Source organism: Canis lupus, chromosome 11 (genome assembly GCF_048164855.1).
Source record: "Canis lupus baileyi chromosome 11, mCanLup2.hap1, whole genome shotgun sequence".
NCBI lineage: Eukaryota > Metazoa > Chordata > Mammalia > Carnivora > Canidae > Canis > Canis lupus.
In genome coordinates this window covers 48,162,547-48,176,246 of record NC_132848.1, presented here as the reverse complement: position 1 = coordinate 48,176,246, position 13,700 = coordinate 48,162,547, and the positions used below count along the sequence as shown (strand labels likewise).

General features: G+C 53.1%; 1 long non-coding RNA gene across 1 annotated transcript; it reads right to left on the bottom strand.

The window, feature by feature from the left end:
- Positions 1-1,403: 1,403 nt before the first annotated feature.
- Positions 1,404-13,428, bottom strand: LOC140600121 (uncharacterized). Its single transcript, XR_012003298.1, has 3 exons — positions 13,295-13,428; positions 4,190-4,335; positions 1,404-1,829 (listed from the first exon to the last, which is right to left on the bottom strand). It is a non-coding gene; the product is annotated as an uncharacterized lncRNA (long non-coding RNA).
- Between the last annotated feature and the right edge of the window lie 272 nt (positions 13,429-13,700).

The window sequence follows — 13,700 nt, the reverse complement described above, 5'->3', positions numbered from 1 at the left end:
GACGGAGCACGGGCCTAAGCTTGCGTCCTGCAGGAGGCAAGTCCTTGAGGCTGAATCCCGACAAGCAGGGAGGTTACAGGGTAGAAGCAGGAAGGGGGTCCTCCACCCACCTTGGGCCCGGGCAGGAAGGAGCCCCTCGCGTGAGGGAGAGGGTGAGGCCTTCAGGGTAGGAGGTAGGGTTGCTGGCTTGGTCGAGCACAGCCACAGACAGCAGCCGAAGGAATGGGAATCAGGTCCCCATGAGTCTCCACCTCCTTCTAACCCACATTTAGCCTTCGTAGAATGGGCACAATGTCTGGGTAGCTGGTGTGCTGGACGCTGGGTGGTTCCCAATCCCCAGACCCTAAGGAGACCCTAAGTGACAGACCAGCAGGAGGGGAGTTGACTGCAAAGGCCAGGCATCTTTGACACTCCTCATACGAGGTGACCCCGGTCCCAGGAATACATATGCAGGTACAGCCCAGACAAGGCTTTGAGCCAAGGGTACGGCCTGGGCCAGCAGACCCCAATCACAAGGAGACAGGGACGGCTGCACCAGGGAGGCACAGTCCCGGCAGGACCCGCAGCCAGCGGCCCTGGCTCCTCACCAACTGCTGGTGCCCTCCACCCTTCAGAGAAGGTGCTAATGAACAAGAAAATGTTCAAAGGTCTCAACATGGGCAGCAAGCCAGGGTGCTGGGAGTCTGAGATACAGATGTACACGCAGAGGTGCCTGCCCTTTGAGCTGTAGGAGAACTGGCCCTAATCCCATTGGGGGATTTGCCTACATGTCTTTGTCTTTGGGCACTGCTTCCACTGAACAGGTCAGTGGGCAGAAAGCGTTGCTGCGCACATTCTGGGCCCCACTTCCACATGGACAGGCTCAGAGCCCGGAATCCACCCTTTCCTCTGCTCCCTCACCAAAGGAGTGCTCGCACAAGGCCAATATGTATGGAACAATGTCACTGAACTTTGGGGGATTGGAGAGATTTAGCATCACCTGTGGCTCTGTCACCTGCTGCCTTTAAAGCCTCCAGTTTTCTCATTTTCCAGTCCCATCCATAGAAAATTGGTGTCACAGACTACATTTTTCTCCCTCCATGCCAACTCTGCTCCCTGCTTCTCTTTCCACCTTCAAAGACTCACTCTCCTGCTTGCTCACTTGCTCCTCGCTCGCTGGGCTAACCCACAGGCTGGGCCCCCTCCTCCGGGCCTGCCCCTCAGCCCCAGGGAAACAGTAGCAGAAGCTCTGAGCCTGCCTCCTCACACACCCACACCCGCAGACCCCACAAGCCACTCCTGGAAGGGGGGAAGCTCTGGTCCACCTCCAGCCCCAGGACATTCCCCGGCCCAGACCAAGGGCTCCCTTCTCTTGGCATTCACCTCAAGTGTAAAAACGTAAGGGTCATCAAAACACTCAGCAGGCAGGACAAATCAGACTTTAATGCAACATTTTTAAAAATCAAAAGTGATGCAAGATATCAATGAGGGATGAATGAAATACCAAATTTTTAAATAGAGACAGGATCAGCATTACTGATTTTCCCTTTTGCTCAGGCTCCATCATGGAGGGGCCCAACGTTGCTCTGATTCTGTCTTGGGATGGAACCATCACAGGCAGGAAGGTGCTCCTCAAAAGTGCCAGGAGGATGCACAGCTCAGAGTGCTCTGAAGAGGACTGCAACCAGCCAAATGATGCATCTTGCCGGAGCTCCAGCAGTTTGAGTGCAGCCGCACCCAGGAGAGTCGGAAGCTTGGGTTCCCTGGTGGGCCCAGAAGACAGCTAGAGCCCTGGAAAGCACAGGCCGAGCTGCCAGAGGAGGGCTGTATACCCCAGCGTGTGTGGGCACCTGGGAAGGGAGAGGCAGAAGGGTAAGGGAGTGGACGTGGAGGCAGACAACCGGGGGTGGGGCAGGGTGGGGAGCCCCCCCAGGCCGGCTCAGGCCATCCTAACTGTACAACTCAGCCTTGGCCGGGCCTGGTAAGATCCCGAGTGCTCATGTCAAATGCCAATGCCGCCTCCCTTTCCCCACAGAGCCCCTGAGATGCCTCAAGGAAAGGACAACTGGCTCCGGAAACCCCCTTATAGAAGAAACTGAACAGGCCATCAGTCCGGGGGACCCTGGCCAAGGAGCCCCACGGTCTGGCCCATGAGTGTAGGAGCTCAGATCCTGACCCACATGATTCATCCGGCCTCTGGCTCCTGCAGGCATAGCCGGTCACTGGGGATCCTGACATCATGCGTGCCAGAGAGGTTTACTGTTTCCAGCTTGGAAAAATCCAAACTAGCTGAGAGTGCTGACTCCCCAAAATTGAAGTCCTCTTCACCTCCGGAAGGGAAGCCTGTGTCTGCTTGGCCAGAGCAGAGAAAGGGCTGCACTCCTGCCCTATCACCCCAGGACCTTCCCAAGGGCAGGAGCCGCCCCTGCTTGCAGGCCAGGGCCATTTTCCAGGGATGTTCTCCATGCTTTACCTCATAAATGCAGGAAGCACTGAGCTCAGAATGGGTGAAGGAGGCTGTGGTTCCAGCCTGCAGAGGCCAAGAGGAGGGACAAGGTGGGGTCACGGCCCTAGCCCCAGCCATGCACTGCCAAGTTTGCTCCAGGTATGTGGGGCGGGGTGGGAGTGACAGCTAAGCCAGTGTCTACACACTGGAGAGGCCTGAGCTTCTAGTGAGGACAGGTTTAGCTGGCTATGGCTGCCATTCCCGGAATTCTCTTTGCACCAGAGGCTTGAGCCATACCCACATTCACATTTATTCACTCAACAAACAGACACTCACTATATGCCAGGGTCTGGGCCCACGCAGACGAGGCTGTGTGTACATGCTGGCTTGTACAGACACAGACCACACTGTGCACATGCACAGGCTGGGTGGTATCCTGCGCCCCCTCACAAGGACCGAACAGAGATCACACTAATGGGGCATTCACACACTCACCTAGGCTGTTCACACTCAAGGGCTCCCTCTCTCTCCCCTTTGGAGTAACACCGGCTTCCAGTGACAGAAGCTATTTGTCGGTGCCAGCGGATGACATACCCAGAGGCGCAGTTCAGAGGCCAGGGCCACTCTGGGTAGGATGACAAAGGAGGGGCTGGGTCCTGGGCTGGCTTAGGGCCCAGCCTCTGTCTCCCAGGCCCATTTGGTTCCACCGGCCTGTGGGCAAGGAGCCGTCTCAGGCTGACATAGTGTTCTCGGGTCAGGGGGATCCAAAAACAGAAACAAGACCTGAAGAATGTCCAAGTGTGGGACGCCTGGGTGGCTCAGTGGTTGAGTGTCTGCCTTTAGCTCAGGTCATGATCTTGGGGTCTTGGGATTGAGTCTCTCACTGGGCTCCCAATAGGGAGCCTGCTTCTCCCTCTGCCTATGTCTCTGCCTCTCTGTCTCTCATGAATAAAAAAAATAAAATCTTAAAAAAAAAAGGAATGTCCAAGTGTCATAAAATTGGAGCAGATTCAGTTCTGCTGCTTCTGCTCTGCAGGCCTCAGCTATTTACACACTCCTAGCCCTTTCCTTCTTCACCCCAAACATCCCTCACCTTCCCCTTTTCTACTCTTGCAGCCTCTGTCCACCCCCAGCAGATGACCTGATCATCTGGCCATTCTCTCTTCCTAAACATCCAGCTTCTTTCATCAGGTCACTCCCTGTCTCAAGAATCTTCCATAGCTCCCCATCACCTGAGGTTGAACTCTGGCCGGCATTCAGACCTAGAGGGGCCAGAGCTGACCTTCCTGTTCATCTACCACTCCTCCCTTCTCAGATGCCTCTGGGCCAGTGTGGGCACTATCATTCCATGAATGTCTTGCCCTTTTCTATCTGTGCATCTTTTGCAAAGTCCTCTCCTTGTCCTGGAATGTCTTTTTTCCCTTCAAAGTCTCACCACCCTTCAGGGTCCATTTGAAACGTCACCTCCTCCAAGAAGTCTTCCCTGATGATCAGTCCACAGAGGTGGCTCCTCTCCACCTTCTCTCTCTACTGTATGCTGCCCTGAGCCCCACCCCAGATACACTTTTTACCTTTTTGGAGGATTTGCTCTTCTCTGCTAGATGCCACACTCCCTCAAGGGTAGAACTGGGTTGGGGGGGCGTGGGGCACACAGGTGCAAACTTCCCTGCTTTTTCTCCTGGGAACAGAGCTGGGCACACTTATCCAGAGGCTCTGAGGACAGCACTGAGGGTCTTTCTCACCCCTAGCCCACTCCAACCATACCAGTTTGTGTGATCGTCTGTCTCTGGAATGGCTTGTCTCTGGCCGGCCAAACTCCCTGTTCCAAAGGCAGCCTTTGCTGGCTGGGTGCTTCGCAGCTCCCGATCAGGCCAGGGCCTGCTCCGCTGGGCCGGAACCCGCACACATTCCTTCAGAATTAAACAAGATCTCTTCAGCTCCAGGCTTCCCAGCATAACGATGATCCTATTTCCTTTTGGAAGTAGCTTTTTTGCCCTCCCCAGGGTAACGAGGCTCACTTGGTTCCAAAGGAAAATTCTCTGGTCTCAAGGCAAAGACCTCCACAGCCACAGGGGAGCATGAAGGATCCCATCCAGAATCACTGTGAAACCTGACGCAAGGCCTGAGACTCTACCCTCAACTGCATCAGCCCTGGTGTCCATCCTGCTGAACATCTGGAGTGCACACGTGTGGGCAGATACAAACACGCATAGACATACACACAAACACGCATGCACAGACACAGCACATGGGCAAACACAACACAGATGTAAACATACAAACACCCATGAACACACACTATTGCCAGACACAAACATGTGTGTCGACATATACCCACAAAAAACACGCATGTGAGAACATATATGCACCACACGTGTACACATGGAAACACAGACAGATGTGCACACACGCATGTAAATACAGACCTGCATAGACACAAGCATACAGGGACAAACACACACATGTACCTCCCTGTGTCACCCCAATGGCCCCAGAGGTGGGCTGGGTAGGCGGGCCACCCTCACAAAGCTGAATCTCTGGCAAAAGCCCATCTCTCCTCTCCTCAGAGCAGCATCAGGAAAGGGCAAAAACATGATCTGAGGCATGGTGAGATCATTTCCACCTTCCAACAGCCTTGGCCCAAGAGATAGAGTGTCTGTTAGCAATGACAAAGAAGAGTCCAATCACACACTCCCACTATGGCCGAGTGCAGTGACAGAAGCAGACCCAGGAGGGAGGGTGGGAAGGAGAGGAGAGGCTTGGGCTGCCACTCATCTCTGGGCTTCTGGAACATGGAGACACAACTGCCCATGTCTGCTGGTTGGATAGCAATGTGAGCAGAGCATCAAAGTCTCCCGTGCCTCCAGAATGTGCTCAATACTTGGATGTCAGTCTTGGAGCTGAGAATGTTGGGGTGCTGCCTCCTTGGACAGTAGGTAGGGAGGCAGAACCAGAACTAGAGGAGAGGTCAGAGGACCCTCTCATCTACAACCCTGAAGCCCTGCCAGGCCAGTGAGGGGCCAGGGCACAGGGCAGCAGTGACACGCTCAGGCTGCATGATCACACTTGTAATGTAGGCTCTGTCTATGCAGAACCAAGCAAACAGCCTTACTCTCAGCTTTGGAATCCGATGGGCCTGGGTCCCAATCTTGCTCTGCCACTTATTGGCCATGAGATTTGGGGCAAGCCCTTGGCCTTTGTTTGCACATCCACAAAAAACGGATAATAGAATCCAGCTCACAGGAGAGCTATGGGGATAGAGTGTGGTGGTCTGGGGAAGAGAGACAGGCTCAGGCATGTGTTTGAACCTCAGTTGATTGAATCAGACCTGAATTTGGAGATCTCAGGAACCCAGATGGCCCTGTGCACAAGGCAATGAGATAGAGCTCTCTAACAGAAGGAGGGGGCGTCCAAAAGCCTAAGGGCAGTGAGGAGGATTGGGGGGTCTTGCCAGCTTTGGCCACAAGACTGTTCCTGGATGGTGAGAGCAAGGATACTTAAGACCACCCCCATATTTCCTCCACACACTGAGTAGGCACTGAGAGTCATTTCCTTCAATGTTTGAAGGAACACGGTCATTACAAGATCAAGAGAAGCCATAGCCTCATGACCGGCCTTGTCTATAAGGCTGTTAGAGTCACAAGATCTCCCTCCTTAAACATAGTCCACAGAACCATGATGGTCCCATGACCCTGTTCAGACTCGATATGGCCAACCAAGGTCACACGGCTCCTCCAAGCCAGCCTGGAACGCTGGACAGTCATGTGACCCAGCCACTGCCAGTCCAAAAACATGTGCTGGTGTAGAAAAAGGCACTCCTTCAATATTTCCATTTGTCAGGAAATTACTGTAATATACATAAAGTGTTAGAATAAGCACTTTACTGCCATCTGCAGGAAATCTGCCATAAGAATTGCACACTGCCCACCTGTGGAGTCAACAAAATTGTTATAAAAACATGAAAAAGATGTCCAAATAATAACAGTATCTATGATATGAAAAGTACTCCCATAGGTGTGGTGCCCTCGAGCAATCCTGCTTGTGGTCTCCATCACCCCCAGTATGGGCTGAACTGGGTGCCCCCCAAAATCCATGCACTGAAGTCTTAACTTCCAGTATTTCCGAATGTGATTGTATTTAGAGATTGGGTCTTTATTTTTTTTTAAGATTTTATTTATTTATTCATGAGAGAGAGAGACAGGGAGGCAGAGGCAGAAGCAGGCTCCCTGCAAGTAGCTCGATGTGGGGCTCGATCCCAGATCCCAGGTCACACCCTGAGAGGAAGGCAGATGCTCAACTGCTGAGCCACCCAGGCATCCCCTTTATTATTTATTTTATTTTATTTTATTTATTTATTCATGAGAGACACAGAGAGAGGCAGAGACATAAGCAGAAGGAGAAGCAGGCTCCCTGAGGGGAGCCCAATGTGGGACACAATCCTGGGACCGGGACCACGCCCTGAGCCAAAGGCAGGCACTCAGCTACTGTGCCACCGAGGGGGCCCCGAGATTGGGTCTTTAAAGAAGTGATTCAAGTAAAAGGAGGCCGTTAGATGAGCCCTAATCCGATCTGACTGGTGTCCTTACAGGGAGAGGAGATTCAGACACACACGGAGACACCAGGGGGGCGTGCACAGAGGGATGACCATGCAAAGAGGTAGCAAGAGGGCGGCCACCTGCGAGCCAAGGAGAGAGGCCTCAGAGGAAACCAACTCTGCTGGCACTTTGATCTTGAACTTCCAGCCTCCAAAACCCTGAGAAGATACATTTGCCTTTTGAGCCACGGGGTCAGGGGCGGCCAGAGCTAACACAGTGGGGGTCCTTACCTACTGCAAATGCCCCATGTCCCCATCCCCGAGACAGACTTGGGGTCTCTCTCAAAACAAACCCCTCAGGGTGGGGGGCAGTCCAGGCCCTGAAAATGCAGACTAACAGACCCTGCTCTGCACTCAGCAGCATCACACCTCCAGCTGGCTGGAGAAGCACCCCCACCTGGGCTACAGCCCTCCAGGAATCCTGGCGCAGGATGAAACATGCAGGGCCCTCCAGGGACAGCAGCTGCCACCCACCCAACACCAAACAAAGGCCCCGAGAAAGATCTGCCTGGTGCCTCTGAGCTGGGCCTCGTGGGGGCAGGTCGGGCTGCCCTCTGCCCCCGCAAGGAGGGCCTGGCGCACAAGGAGGCCCTCTGTTCTGTGGCGGGAGAGGCCCGAGGCCCGAGGCGGGGCTGACGGGAACAGTGCCCACCCCTCCGCACCTTCTCCATCCCGGGGAGGGGGTGGGAGCCTCGGGCAGGCATCAGGGAAGGGCCTGGGTCTGTGTTAGCCCCAGCAAGCCCCACGGTTCTTTTAGGAGCTCCCAAAAAAGGAGGCATGTCTTTTAAAATCAGAATAAATAGAATAATAATTAATATAATAATGAATTATAATAATAATGAATCCAGCCTGGGTTATATTCACCTTTAGACCAGCACAATCATAAAGCATAATTCAAAATTTCTTTATGGAGGAGGAGTCTCACAGAAGCAAAAGTACATCGCTCCCCAAAAGTCGTAATGCAGCCCTGGGAGCTCTGGGTGTTGTGGGGGGTCTGAACTGGAGCAGGAGCTCACAGCCCCTGTCCTTCTCAAGGGTCTACAGGGAAAGCCCCTCAGGACAGATTGTCCCCCCTCCCCCTCTGCATTCTCCAGGGCTCGCACATCCACAGGTTTCAAGCCAGGTGACAAAACCCACACTGGAGACAGCTGGGCCAGGCTAGGGTGGTCAGGGCAGACAGGAGGGTGGGCCTCGAGCCCCAGTGAGCACTGTGCAAAGAGTCTCCCCTGGGTGCGTCTTGGTGGGAGACATTTGTCCCTGCGGGGCACACCGGCCTCTGCCGCCCAGGCCAGGGGTGCGCTCAGCTGGTTGCAGCTGTTTCTCCGGTGCTGGAGTTTGGCTCTCAAAATTGATTTATGGGAAACACGAGGCTGCTTGACATCCATTCGCATTCCTCCTCCATGAGGCAGTGGTTTGCGAAGGGAGAGAAGGGCTCTAGCACCCTAAAGGGGCACCTATAGAACTGAGGAGCCCTCGCAGAACTGGAGCTCTCGGCACAGTGAGCACAGCCACCCCTCAGGGGCCTGGCAAGGAGCCTTCCTTGGAGAAATGGCATAATCATGCAAAAGAATGACAGTAGTGACAGTACTGTTGAAAATAAGGGAGCCAGAGTTATACTCATCCACATGCTGGAATCTCATAAACATATTGAGAGGGGGAAAAAAACATATTGTACAAGAATACATATCAGAAAATGACACTATTTATATAAAGCATGCAAAATATCTCTACAAATACTTCCAGAAAACTTGCATATTTAGTGAAAAAGTTAAATTCATGATCATGAAAAATACCAACTATAGGATGGATAGTGGTTACTTCTGCTTGGAGAGGGCGGCCTGCAGTGGAAGGGAGGTGCATTCCTCTAGATTTGTAATTTTATTTCTATTTTATTTCTCCAACTGGCTTGTGGTGACACTGGTGTTCATTATATCACTATTTGTTTTGGTATATCTGAATCATTTTATAATAACAGTATTTTAGGAGAATGAGGCCCAAAGGGGATAGAGGATGAAAGATAAAGTTCTGGCTTCATGTCCAACATGCCCCAAGCATAAAGTCCCCAAAGAGCTTTCCAATGACTTGGTGCCACTTGGAACCACACCCCGTGGAGGAGAAAATGTACCCACAGCCAACCCTGGATCTCACTTCAGTCCTGCATCACCCAGGGATGAGCTTCGTGAGGCACTCATGAGAAACCTCTGGATGCCCCAGAGTGGGGCTCAGGCACTCAGTGGGGTGATAGCAAGCAACCATGAAGCCCCCACTGTGCTTGAGGCCAGGGTGAAGGGATGTACCCCAAGATTCCGTCTGAGTTTACCTATAGACTGATTCTCCCAGAGCACCCAACCCTCACTCACCCTAGACTCTCCCCTCCCTCCAAACAGGCCTCATAGTTAAACCGGGGCCCCCATAACTGTGCTGGTCCAGAACCCAGGCCTGGGCCACAGCTGCAGCCGAAACCTCAAAGCCATACAGAGTGGCCCAGGCTACAGCTTCTCCTACTTCTGCTCCATCTCCTCTGAGAACTTGGAGTCTGGGCCTGGGTCCTGGTCCTTTCCTGCCCTGCAGCAGAACTGACAGCTGGGTGTGGCCTAGCTGACTGTCTCATTCTCTAATAGGCCAGCCTGGCTCCCTGTGACATTGCCAAAGATTTGCATTTTTTTTTTTTTTTTAAGATTTGCATTTTTTAAAAAAAATTTAAACATCCAGAGACACAGAAGGACTTGGAAAGGTGGTCACTGGGAGACAGGTCCCAGTGGCAGGCACCAGCCAGGCTGTAGGAGTTGCTGGGCTGGGAGACAGGCTGCAGTCTCAAGGCCTCAGTAGCCCTTGGCCTATAGTGCCCTCATTGTCCCCTGCCACCAGGAGCCAGGATGAAGTCACAGCAAAAGTGCTCCCTTCCCCCAGGGGTCTCCTGCCTGCTTGTTTTCTGGGTGTGTGACTAGCTCTCTGCTGCCACGGATCTTGCTCATTCATTCCACATATATTAAGCACCCACTACCTTGTGCCTTCCCGGACTCTAGAGAGTCCGTGGTAAAGTGCCATCCTTGCTCTGAAAGACGTGCCAGATTGAGCTACGGTAGCAGCTCCACAGAGTAACTGTCAGAGAACTTGCAGGCTGCCCAGACACTGGAGAACAACCAACCAGACTCTTCTACAGATTGACACCCAGGAGGTGACATCATTGCCCAAGGTCACATTCTAAAGTACCGAGCTGGGGGACGAACTAGAGGGACGCCTGGATGGCTCAGCAGTCAAGCGTCTGCCTTCAGCTCAGGTCCTGATCCCAGTGTCTGGGATCAAGTCCTGCATCGGGCTCCTTGTGGGGAACTTGTTTCTTCCTCTGCCTATGTCTCTGCCTCTGTCTCTCATGAATAAATAAATAAAATCTTAAAAAATTTTAAAAATAAAGTGCAGAGCTGAGATCTAAGCATTTTCCATGTCATTAGATAGTCCCAGAAGCCCCAGTGACCCTGGGGCCACTATGAGTGTACCTCCTGAGCTCAGTGGTCATCACCAGGCTGTCTGTGGGGACCCAGCTGAGCCCAGAACATGCCCTCCACCTGGGACTACACATGGGGAGATGCCAAGGCCATACAATGCCACATCCCAGGCCAATAGCTGCCCTGCCCCTGCCCTCCCCCTACTTCCAACCTAGGAAAACAGGGCCAAATCCAATGATTCTCCAGCATTCCCTCTCTGGGGAGGCCACATCCTTCACTGCACAAACCAGAAAGCCAGAATGTCCTTGACTTTCCATCTGTCACCTGCCTGGATAAGAAGCCCTGGCTCAGGATAACCATTGCCTCTCCTCCCTGCCCCAGGCTACCCAGAGGCCAGGTCCAGAGGGGTCTTCAACAGGATCAGACTCAGTGAAAGAACAGGGGTCCGTGTCTCTGCCTAGAGAAAAAGTAAACCTGTGCTACCCGAGGACAGCTTAGGCTAAAGCTCTGCTCTCAGCAAACAGGCTGTGTTCGACTTTGAGCAGGAGCCCTCATAGCCACCTGACACAGGCATCCCTGAATTAGTTTGGGGCGAGGGCCAGGAAGTCATGGTGCACATCTCCAACATCCAGAATGATGGCTCCACCACATTTCACAACAGCAGAGGTGCACACTGGCCACAGCCAGCCAGCAGATGCTTTTTTGCTTGGCCCACATGACATTTTAGATTGAGGTTTGCTGCCAACATATAAGATTTGGACAGTTCACATCAAAGTCCAGATTTGAAAATAGGAGAATTGGCTTCACTGGGTGGGCATTGCCCTATTGCCACATCTTCCTGCTGAGAAAGGTGTTGCCACCTGGGATGGAACATGCACTGTCGGGTAGGTGGCTGCGGTGCCCACCCCTCCCCCTGCTTCCCAACCCCGAGGCCCAGGGCCCTCTGACCACGGTTCCTGGGCCCTGCCTTTCCTCTCCTTACGTTACCTCCTGGGTCCCTGTGCACACTGGAGTTTGCAAACCCTCATTTGAGGACCTGAGAACAATTTTTCTAGTGGGATAAGACGGCGCTGTGATGTGTATGTTCCCGGGACAGCCCATCCCTGGCCCGCAGGAGCCAAGGTGGAAGATGCCAGCCCAAGAGGGATAGAAGAGCCACGGCAGGAAAGACGGCTTTGCTGTACAAACTTCAGTGGTGGGGGACAGAGAGGCTCTGGGAGCTGCATAGACAGCTGTGCTGGGAGGGGAGGCAGCCCTCAAACCAGTGGGTGCTGTGCGCCCGCATTTTCCTTTGCAGATTCTACAGCAAGCCTCTTTTCCCTAATACAAGATCATCCCCTCTGTCCTTTTTTTTCCTTTTAAGATTTTATTTATTCATGAGAGTCACAGAGAGAGGCAGAGACATAGGCAGAGGGACAAGCAGGCTCCCTGCAGGGAGCCCGATGCGGAACTCGATCCCAGGACCCTGGGATCAGCACCTGAGCTGAAGGCAGACGCTCAACCACTGAGCCACCCGGGCACCCCTTGAAGGAGATGGTTAGATCAAAAAAGCAAATCAGACTGTTCAACTACCTCCACCACCACCCCCTCCCCAGACCTCCAGCTCCCCTCCGTTCAAATTCCCTCCCTGGAAAACCAGAGTGCAGTGTAGACACCCATCTGCGCCTCACCTTCCTCCTACAAGCACGCAGCCTGGCCAAAAGGAAAAGCAGACTCTTGGGTCAAATTCACTCAGGCCATAGGGACACAAAGGTGCCTGTGGATATCACCTTGCCAGAGAAACTGCGCCTCGGGCCTGAGGGTCATCCCATATCACAGCCAGGGGGATGGACGCCAGACAAAATCACCATCGCCACAGCCCCCAGGCCATAAGAAACAGGTTTATGGGAAGAGCATAATTTTCTGTTTCTCTGTATTTATATAAATGTCAACTGACCGACTTATCACTCAGTGGGCACCAAAGATTTAATGAAATCCTACTGGCAGAAAACTCAAAGTTGAGACACTTCAAACTGTGTACTTAATATCTGCCTGCAAATCAGGACAAAGCAGCAGAGACCTGGTGCGAGCTGTGAGAAGACCTCTTGCTTGGGCTCCCCAGCAGCTCCGGCCCCACCATCCTAGTATGGTGTCATTACTGCTGACCTGCCATCGTCCGCCACAACAGCCAGGAGCTTTCCCAGCAGCTGGAGGGATCTGCCTGGAACCTTCTGGACTCTCCCGCCCAGCCCAGGTTGGGTCATTGACCGGTCAGAGGCAGAGTAACAATCTATGGGATGAGAATGAGGACCACAGAGACCGTCACACCCTTCCCCAGCCCGTGGGTGTCCCTTTTGCCTTCTGGCAGCCCCCCCACACCCCAGCTCAGCCTGACCCCTGCCCCCCTGGGCCTTGGTGTACCACACCCCTCCCCCCACCCATTTCTTGGTGCCTTTTCCCAGAAATCAGCTTGTGCGGCAGGAAATGACCTCTCGGCTCCTTTTCTTACAGCGTCCCAAAACAAGCCCACAGAGCAGCCTTTTCCCTCTAAAGGTTGACTGCCAATCCTGAAGGAAAACAGAGTGGGAATGATAAAATGAACAGCCTCGGGAAGGGACCGATGCGCAGCCAGCCGTCGTCTGCAGGTTTATGGCTAACGGGCCTGGCCCGCCAGCACTAATGCTCCTTTTGCCACGAAGCCAATCATCCTCCCTTTTAACCTTCCCCTCCTCCTCGCCTCCCCCCAACCTCCTCCTCCAGGCCCCTCAACTGCCAACAACCTACTTTCCCAGCTTTGATTTATCTCCACCAGAGGGAATGCAAAGTTAGATCCAGCTCCACCCCCAGTACCTTTTGTAAGAGTATCTCAAACCCACGCAGGCAGGGAAGGACAGAGGCCCAAAGATGCACCATCCACATTCTAGAGACAAAGCCAGGGCCCACGCCAGACACCCCAACGCTCTCCCGCACACAGGACAGACCCCTGTACATGTTCGAGGAGACACACCCAAAGCCTGCCCTACATTGAGAACAATTTGAGTTTCTTTTGAGGAAAAACACTCTGCTCCAAAGGAGGCTCCTGACAGGCCATTTTTTTTTTCCAGAGTGGCTGGATAAATTGCTTTTCTGCAAAAATAAACACAAGTGAACTGCATTAGCTGAGCGAGTGACACATTAGTTACAGATGCAAGGCCTGTCAGAACATTGAGGGAACAGCTTTTATTGGGGAAGGGCTGAGAGACTCATAAATAACCAG